General features: G+C 37.4%; 1 non-coding gene across 1 annotated transcript; it reads left to right on the forward strand.

The window, feature by feature from the left end:
* Window positions 1-1,347: 1,347 nt before the first annotated feature.
* LOC134656167 (U6 spliceosomal RNA) lies at window positions 1,348-1,451 on the forward strand. Its single transcript, XR_010097483.1, has one exon. It is a non-coding gene; the product is annotated as a U6 spliceosomal RNA (small nuclear RNA).
* Window positions 1,452-8,642: the final 7,191 nt, after the last annotated feature.

Raw genomic sequence — 8,642 nt, forward strand, 5'->3', positions numbered from 1 at the left:
ATTTCTCACAGAACTAAGGCTCATTTACACGGTACGCCAGTTTCGTTATATTAAGGCTAGGCCCAAGCTACACTTGTAAGTTTTACTTACGTAAGTACTGTAAGTAGGGACACAGCTATACTACAGAATGAGTCTATTCGAATTTCAAGATATTCACAAGAGACGACACGTACTAGATTCTAGATACGTTATAGTTTGGATTTCAACTAGTTCTCTTTTACAGCGCAATTCGGGCTACCAATGTCACTTTTACGATAGATCGTGTTAGATATCTATTAGATGTGAATTAGATCTCTAAGTAATCTTGTGGAAATCGTTCAAGAGTATCTCCACTATCTCCAGAATCGCGGAAATGTCAAATTTGACAGGTTAGATCTTAAACATATCGTTATCGTATCTTGGCGATGACTATAAGATATCTAATAGATGTCTATTACAAAATCCGAATCGGGCCATTAAACAACTGTACCGATATTCGGAACCTAAAGTAATATATTGAGAGTGGCAACACTGTAGTTAGTCGTATTGTCCTTTTCTAGCATATACGTCCATCTCTCTCCCACACCCCCACCACTTCAGGCAGTTGCGTTTGACAATTTTGACAGTTAGAAACAAACGCAAATTACCTCATTGGCTTGCTGTTTTTCCATCTGGAAGGTCGTGAAGCTAAACTGCTGGTGAGTTTTTGAATTTGTACCCCAGTTTAGCTGACTATATTGAAAAACAGTTTCTAACGGCTTTTGCCGTTCGAAATAAATATTTAAATTTAGTTGTCCGTTAAACTATCTAGCAAATAAAAATGATCCGGAATAGTGATGTGCAAGTGTTTTCAAAGGCTGCCTGCGCGCACCGTGGCTATGCCAATGAAAATACTAAAACACATGGTAGAAAACACATCGAGCTGGTAAAGCGTGCACGTGTCACCATTATAATTTAATTTTACTAAGTCTCTTCCGAGTCTTGTTAGTTTAAATCTTTGTGTGTGTATAATAACGGTTGAAATTATATAATACTTAAATGGTGATGTGTGGAGGTATACCCTTTCAAGTGATTTGTGTTTTCGAATACGAATGGATCGGATAGTTAATACGTGTTACGTAGAACCTACGTATTAAGGTAGAAGCTTATAGACGTGTAGGTTTTTTATCTGTCCAAGTATCTATCAGCAATTTATCTTTTTATCCCGTTCCGGGTTAATATAATATTGCAAAATTAATTTTTTGGTAATAAACTTGCTGATAAATAACGTGTACCCGAATAGGAGTCGACGATATTTCCGCTCTAAGGGACACAAGGTAACGAACAAACCTACATCGCAAACATTGCATTTATTTTTGTGGAAAGTGAGTACTTCGGCAGTACATAAACTTAAATCTGACTAGACATAGAGAGAGATTAGCATGGCTCTGCGCAAGAATGACATGCGAATTCGTGAAGTATTTCACTCTGTATCTATCAACTTATATCTCTCCAACTAGATCTTTGATTTATGTAGGTAGGTACCTACTTAAATATATAACTTAGCAGGTACTTACAGCTTTAAAGGTTAAGGAAAAGAACTCTTGCATGTAGGTGCTATATGTGCTTGTGTTATTTTGAATTTGAATAACTTGATTATTAATTCTATACGTAACTACATACAAGAGGGTCAATTCTTAAGCCTACTTACCTACCTACATAAATAGTACACTTAAATTAAACGTTTCAAATAAAATCGGAAGCCTGTGACATGGAAGGGCATTAACGATACGGGAATCTTTAGATTGATTCATTGACGAAGACGCATGGTTTGGTTCATATTGTCAAATTATATTAGTTAACTGTAGAGTTAAAGTTTAGTTTTGGCAAATCTGCGCGTCACCGTGAATGACACTTTCTAAAAGTGCCTGTTAAAGCCGGCGTAAAGCCTTTCACCTTGTCGAGCAAGGAACCCGCAACTCAGGGAATATTACCCATAAACTCAGGGTATTTGATTTGAATGATACTTATTCTTAAACTTACGTTTGTTATGGTTCCACCTGCTAAGGTGCGCCTAAGAGAATCTTTTATTCGTTCACAAACTAACGTCAAGTTATTTGTGATGAAACCAATATATTATGTACCTATCTAAACCTGCGCAAGGCTGCCATTTTTACACCTGCGTAAGGTGTGCCAAAAGAATCTTTGATTCGTTCACAAACTCACGTCAAGTTATTTGTGACGAAACCAATATATTATGTACCTATCTAAACCTGCGCAAGGCTGCCATGTTTACCTGCGTAAGGTGTGCCAAAAGAATCTTTGATTCGTTCACAAACTGACGTCAAGTTATTGATGATGATATTATAACCTATGTAAGCCTGCGCAAGGCACGTCAGACATATTCACAGAAATATAAATGATATGGTCATAACACAGGCGTGCGAGTAGACCACAATCACAAAAATATTACAAAGATTAAGTTGTAAATATCTCTTTTTAGAGAATGTAAAAATGGTTTAAAATAATGTTTTGGGAAAAAATCAGTCGAAATAGGCAAGGCTTCGTTATTAGAGTTTTCATTTTTGTTTACCAATCTATTTCAAGGGTCCCGAACACCCTATTGGCTAAACCCGAAATTGGGCTAATTAACTGTGGTAAAAGTGAAAACTGCTTTCCATTTACATAACATTTCTAAAATTATAATAGGTAAAATAAAAACCTAAGATTCCAGGCCTATCTCGACTCATTTTTATTTTAAAGATGGAAAAAATCTTTGCACCCTAATATAAAATTGTGGTCTGGAGACGCTAAGCCTCATAACTTGGTTGGCATAGATAATACTAAGAGATTTAGTCACCTAATTTCGACTATAAGCCCAGGCAGAATATTGATAATTAGAATAAGGAGTGGTCAATCCTCCAAGGTCCATACAATCTGTGGACTCTAATTAAATCAGGCTCGGTAAGCTCACGACACGACAGAGCTTACGATTCCATTCTGAAATAAGCTATGTTTACAATATATATTACCCATGGTGTGAAACAAACAGCCTGCTCAAGGTGTACAAAGGGTCCGTTTAACGGCCCTATAAACATCTACAAACCTTTGAAGTCTAGGCCTGCTACAATATGACAGACTAGAAATAAATACATATGATCCCAATGTAAGAGCAGCTCACAATTGCATAAATTATATTTGGCTGGAGAGCACTTGTCTTTCAGTTAACATGTTTACGAGTACCTACCTATGTACACGACATGACCAAGGTTACCTACCTTTTTACATAATTATTATATCCCTGACTGCCATGGTATATTAGGAAAATTATCATGTGCTGGCGGTGCTGCACAAGCATGTTTGAAATAAAATATACAAAACTGGCCTAACGGGCGTTTATGAATTATGTATTTTACATCCTTGTGTCTGTATTGTGACCCTGGAAGTTTTAAACCACCTGTATCGTAAGTGCTCCTATGCACGGATTAAGTTTATAATAAACTACCCATGCCCTAACCTCAAGGGCAAGTGCTTCTATGCACGGACCAGATACTGTTGTCACTTATTTCACTTATCATGACTTGTCATAGTTTGATACTACACGTTTAATAAATTTAAGACCGTGGAATGTACCCACTACAAAAGGTTTTTAAAAATAGTGACTGAATGGTTTGTACGAACGGTTCTAGCACAGTTTCTGGGCGGTCACGTCTAGGGCATGACCCTCTAGTTCTCAATTTATACAAAATTATAGCATTGTGATACTGTTCGCTTTGCACAATAAAATAGGGAAACAGGAGCACGCCTTGCGAAAAGGCGAAGCTATTTTGAAACGCAAACCTTTCAAAAATAGATTGAAATATATAAATAATTATGTTTTTGGTGTGGAACATGTAATTGTACACCCAAACAAATGCAATCATTTATTATATGTTAGCAAAACTCTGCCAAAGTGTTAGTCTGTCTCTACAGTGTAACCTGAAGGCATGAATGCACATGAATCTCTTGAAACATGGTGGATTAACTAATTTACACCCCGTCTGTGTCTTGCTCCTACCAAATCCACAAGTTGAGGACCTCAACCTATCTAGGCACCCTTCTTGCTCGAGACCTGAAAAAATAATCTCATGCAGTCAAGTGTCGGAAAACCAGGTCCACACTCTTAGCACTACCGTGAATATATCTAAGAAGTCTGTATACTGCCTTCCAGGAGGCGGGATGTTAATAGACTAGCCTATATAGTAGGCCAGAGATATAGTATACAAAAGCACACTGGCCCAAATCCAGTAATATTATATGCACTTCAGAATACAAAATAATTGACTATTCTGCGTATATTTAATATCAAAAAGTTACAATTACCTACCCTTAGGTCATAAGGAGGATAAATATACATAAATATCAAATATATTCGACAAAGTGTTGACCCTAGCATTGGATAAAATAGAGGTTCCTCTTAAACGGCATCTGTGCTGTTGGCTTTGGGCCCACGGGTGCCCGGCAAAAGGTCGGGGACCCCATGGTTCCGCACAGTTATTGCAAATAATGTAAAATCACAAAATAAACACAAATTTTCATTTTGGCTAAAAACACATATGCGATGAGCTAAGGTTTCGAATTAAGTACCTTATTCTTAATCTGGAAAGAGAAGACTGAATATTCAGAATTAAGCTATGTCTATGAATGGTTTACATAAATTAAGCCACTTTAGCGTTCAGAAACAATCAAGTTTATGTCTACTAGTAGGCACCAGATAAGGTAAACTACTCGTACTGCATATATAGACAATAATGAGTACAATTAAGGTCACTTGATGATAGCTAAACATGAACATAAGCAGAATGAGCTGCACCTATACAAATATCATTGATAAAGCTCTGTGGCAACTCTACATTTACCATTTGAACGCCAAGAGCACCAAAAAGCGTCGTAACTAGTGTTCACATGAGTATTATGATATGGCTTAAGCTCTCAAAGTAACCTTCACAATTTTAAGTAAGGTTTGTTTAGGTCCATTAGCTCGCGTTCGCGTTAGTAAAGCGTACAAACGATTAAATGCATTTTATAGCTATAACCAAATAAATAGCTCACACTGGCTCACAGTCATTAAAAGAATTCAGTAAAATCATTAAAAGTATTCCCTATGATATTTTATTAAGTACCTACCCAATATTAACTTTGTGGGTAGTGATAGTGATATAACGAATATTTAAAATATTCGTCTACTTAATCCTGAGGGATTCTGGAAATAAGAAAGGTCTTGTCCTTGTTATATCCTGCAACTGCTTACCTTACTAGATAATTATTATCAAATTTGTCAATAATTGGGAGTTATAAATAAAGACTACTCGAGTACTTTATGATTTTTATCTTTTCATATTTTAATTACATCACTCCATATCACAGATGTTGTATGCTCCCTGAAGAGTAGACTGACTTATCTTCTTTTACATAGTCTCACATACATATAATTAAGTACTATAGCACCCTTGTGGTGACTCACTTATTTTCGTTGAAAATTTATAAGTACCTACATTAAATACGTATATAAAATGGAAAGTTAGTATCATAATATAATGGTATATAAAATTGTATGCTTTACTAAATACCTCTCTCCTCACATGTATTAAAATAAAGGGTGTACTACATAATTAATTAATTAATTAAACACTCCTAATATAATAATATTACATATACATAATATGTAAGTACATGTATAATCACATTGGCTTGGCGTCTTCCCACCACCAGGCGATAACAAACACGTCTCAATATATTACTTTAGGTTCCGAATATCGGTACAGTTGTTTAATGACAGCGTTTTACACAAAAATAAAACGCTAATTAAATAACTTACCATATTCGGAACCTAAAGTTTTAATCCTGCCTGGTGTAAATATGTATAATTTTGAGACAAAGAGGTAATTTGCGTTTGTTTCTAACTGTCAAAATTGTCAAACGCAACTGCCTGAAGTGGTGGGGGTGTGGGAGAGAGATGGACGTATATGCTAGAAAAGGACAATACGACTAACTACAGTGTTGCCACTCTCAATATATTACTTTAGGTTCCGAATATGGTAAGTTTGTAACAGGTTTTGTCACTTTTGTTGAGCTGCAGACTATCGGTGGTTTTTCTCAGGGATCGTAGGTTCGACGCTTTGCTGTCACACAACCCGTCTGTGAAATTCCTTAAGAAATATACTTACTAAACGTATTTATAACTAGGTATTGGGCGCCAGCACGCTGTACAGCGTACAAAAAAAGGTTAAGCTAAAATGAGATAAAGTAAACTATTTCTTTGAGCTTGAGACAGTTATGTATTCTAAAAAAAACTATCAGTTAATACAAGGAGGTAGTACAGAGGATAACCTTACGCTATTATTATGTATCTAAGCTTAATACTATTACAGTAGACTGGTTACGCAGTCTAGATTAAAGTCTATCAGTTCCTAATCACTGAAGTATGCACCGAGCATTCAAAGTCTATAGAGAGGCCACTGTTGTGTTTGCTAAAGTTTTAAAATTAACTGAGAGATTAGATTGGACCACACCTGAGTCACGTGTCTGTAGCAGAAGGCAGTGGAGCCGTGGCCACGCTGTTCCAGTGGCGTGCCGAGGATGCAGCCAAAAGTCGCGGTGACACGCGTCGAAACCGTCGGCGCGCGTCCAGTTGGCTGACTCCCACAGTCACGCCAAGGTCGCGGTGAGCAGCATGGACCACGAGCCCAAGGCTACAGCGGCATCCAGCATTGACACGTGCCCGGAGAAAGAGTAAGCGTGCCCAAGTAACGGAGTGGACCGATGGGTGGATGGGTAGACCGATGGAGGGACGGATGGACCGGCATCAAAGCCGGATTTTTATTGAAACTGTCGATACTAAAATCCCGACATATGTAAGAATGAGTTTTAACTTGACTTTCCTAAGGAATGACGGTACACGACGCCATGTGTGTGCTTGCTACAAGAAGTGTGGGTGCATGTTTTAAGGGATGCCTCCCAGGACGAATTGACTCCAGACCACGACGCTGTTCGCTCACATGCCGCCGGATCTCAAGTGAAGAGAGGATCGCGTTCGACAATCGATTTCCTTTCATTCTTTTTTTAAAGCTTGCGTCTATGACGCGGAGTCGAGAAATTTTGCCATGTAGCAATCGATGTCCCAAAATATTGGAAAACAACAAATTAAAAGACTAATTATATTGCGTGTTAATATTTTCGAACAATTAAACCTAAATATTTAAACTCTAAAGAAGATATCTAAAGTTAAATTAATAACCATAAACAATATAGAAATATAGTTGACTTTCACCTGATCGAGTATCTCTGGATGCCAACAGATGGCGTTAAAATTAATCCGTGACGACAGCTATTCCGCCACTAGATGTCGATAGGAGTATCATAACGGGGTCAATATTACCACAGTATTTTGAACCGTTACAAGTTATTTAATTAGCGTTTTATTTTTGTGTAAAACGCTGTCATTATTCTAACAAATTCTGTCAGTGTCAAACAAGTGTCAAAATTGACATTTCTTCAAACTAACGCGTCACTTTTGACACTTGTTTGACACTGACATATCCAATCCATATCGTTTCAATCTCTAGTATTTGACGTATCTTAAAGTTCGAATATGGCCGTCGTCCCTACTTACGTAAGTAAAACATACAAAAGTGTATCTCGAGCTTAGGTCAATACGGGTAAGTTTATTGCGAGTTCATACATTTGCCAATAAACCCAAGTAGCAAGTACCAAATGTATGAACTTGCAATAAACACTAATCATTGTGTAAACATGCCCAAAGGTGAAAACTGAACCAGGCACACTTGCCCATGTTGACAATGCAACGCAACGCTAACTAATACTTGACATCAGATATAATAATATGTTACTTGAAAGTCCATGCCAAGTTTTCCAAAATGAGAGCATGTATTACTCTTAAAAGTGTCTCTGTCAGTTTTATAGGATATAACCAAACGGAGTAGCCATTAACAGGCGTCCCCTCTGTCGGAATCGGAACTCTATGACCAATGGTCATAAACCATAGAAGGTAGCATCCTATAGAAGTGGTCTACGCGTGCCTCCGTGGGGGACAAAACATACTTACGCAATGCGACGCTATGATTGGTCGAATTTATTTGTTATGGTGGACATCAAATAAATTCGACCAATCATCCATGCTAATTTACGATGGGGAATAAAAAAAAGTGAGACTGTGACAAGGACAAACAATAATAGCGCTTTCGCTGCTACTCCTACTGAAAGATACATAAGACTATCCCGTTCTGTCAGTTATCCCCACCACTCATGCCCAATCCAGTTTAATACTAGATTCATGTCATAAACATTGGACTGACGTTTATCTGACATGGCTATATTTTTTACGTTACGTATACATTTGACGTGCCCCTCCCCTGCAAAAATCGGCAGATTGTTTTATACAGAGAATTACAGACAAGGTGTCTCCATTTGGTTATAGCATCCAAGCTGTCAGTACAAACCAACACACCAAAGTATAAGTAACCAAGTATGTACGACTAGTGCAAGTACGTAATACGGTACCTACAAGATATATTATTATTAGCTTATAAAAACACGGTCTTATTAAGGTAAACTCAAGATAAAGGTCACTGACCCCTCGAATCCAGAAGTGATACAAATCAAGCAGCAATCAAATTCCTTACGAT

This window comes from Cydia amplana, chromosome 17 (assembly GCF_948474715.1).
Source record: "Cydia amplana chromosome 17, ilCydAmpl1.1, whole genome shotgun sequence".
NCBI classification, from domain to species: domain Eukaryota; kingdom Metazoa; phylum Arthropoda; class Insecta; order Lepidoptera; family Tortricidae; genus Cydia; species Cydia amplana.